This window comes from Rutidosis leptorrhynchoides, chromosome 6 (assembly GCF_046630445.1).
Source record: "Rutidosis leptorrhynchoides isolate AG116_Rl617_1_P2 chromosome 6, CSIRO_AGI_Rlap_v1, whole genome shotgun sequence".
NCBI classification, from domain to species: Eukaryota; Viridiplantae; Streptophyta; class Magnoliopsida; order Asterales; family Asteraceae; genus Rutidosis; species Rutidosis leptorrhynchoides.
The window spans coordinates 90,103,505-90,105,270 of NC_092338.1; positions in this window are offsets into that span (position 1 = coordinate 90,103,505).

A 1,766-nucleotide genomic window follows, 5' to 3' on the forward strand; every position below is an offset into this window, starting at 1 on the left:
TCCCGTTTGTTGGGGAGAAGTGGGTCAAAGAGAGATCGGGAGTACCGATTTGGTTTTAGAGACCAATAGCAAGATCGATTTGATTCGGGAACATTTGAAGAAGGCTCAAGATAGGCAAAAGTCGTATGCCGATAGATGTAGGCGATTGATTGAGTTCCAAGAAGGCGATATGGTGATGCTTAAGGTTTCGCCATGGAAGGGTATTATTCGATTTCGAAAACGGGGAAAGTTAGCTCCTCGGTTTATTGGTCCCTTTAAAGTTTTAGCTCGTGTTGGTGAAGTCGCGTATCGTTTGGAATTACCCGAAGAGCTTGCTGGGATTCATAATACATTTCATGTTTCCCATCTCCGTAAGTGTCTTGCGGATGATTCATCATGGGTGCCGTTAGACGAAATTGAGCTAAACAATAAGTTAGAGTATATTGAGGAGCCGATTGCCATACTCGATGAGAAGGTCAAAAGGTTGAGGCATAAAGAGGTTAGGACTTTTAAAGTTCAATGGCGTCGTAGTAAGGGTTCCAAGTTTACTTGGGAGCCCGAAGAATTCGTGTTGGTTTATCTTCCCTCTTGTCATGCGGCTTGGATTGTGAGGACGCAATCCGAATAAGTGGGGGAGAGTTGTAAGACCCTAATCAGTTTGTACAGCAGTGTAAATATGTTACATAGAGTGTGGGTGATGTTGTGCTGTTAAACAGAAGTCACTGAGTGAGCTGAGCCTAGTGCGTGCCGCGCACACTAAAGGGAGCGCGCCGCGCACCCCTTACTGTAGCCGGGTTCCAGCTTTTTAAATCAGATATTTTGATGGGCATTTTGGTAAATTCACTTATGGACGGGTTAGAGACAGATAGGTCAGTTTTTGGAGCACCATTACTCCATAATCAACAACCTTATCACTTTAACTTTGATTCTAGAGAGAGATTGTGATTTTTGAGAGAGAAAGCTTAAATCCAAGAGGAAGGAGCTTGTTTTGGGTTAAAGTTCAAGCATTAAAGTCGTTGATCTTATCTCTAGCTTCGTTGTGGTGGTTGTGGTATGTTCTAATTTTATTTTCCTTACTTTGATTTAGTGTAAGGGTTAGGGTTTGAGTAAATGATGAACACAAAACCCATTATTGGTGATTTTGGGTGTTCTTGGGTAAAATTGAGTCTTGAATACTAATTGGTGACTAGTCTAGGGTTTCAAAGTATTAAATGATGTTTATGAACCCTAATTGGTGAGTTAATTGCTAACACACCTAGTTATTTAGTAAATGGGTGTTGGTTAGTTAGTGGATGACCCGAAAAGGGTGTGTTGTCTTAAAATGGTTATTTGGGTAATAAATTGAACTAGTTTGGAAAGATGGGTATGAATTACCTTAATTATGTATTAGTTGGTGTTGTTGGACCTTAATCACTAGCTTTAAAGTGATTAGTGGTGGTCTTGACTTTAATTGGGCGGTTTTGGTATAAATGGGCGATTTAATACATTAAGTCATTAAATGCTCATGTGCAAGTGTTAGTATTGAGTCCACTTAGCTTGTGTGTTGATCAAGTACTTATTATATTGGGTACTTTGCTTTGAAGCTTGTGGAGGTTGAAATCGTCATCTAATTGTTAAGGTGAGTGGAATAATTATATGCGTATGTATATAATGTATCTATTTGTTGTAGCGTGAAAGGTGTAGTGTCGAGGTGTTAAGACACCACGTTTCACGTGAAGAGTGTAGCATCGAGGTGTTAAGATGCCACTCGGGTGTAGCATCGAGGTGTTAAGATGCCACCTAGGAGT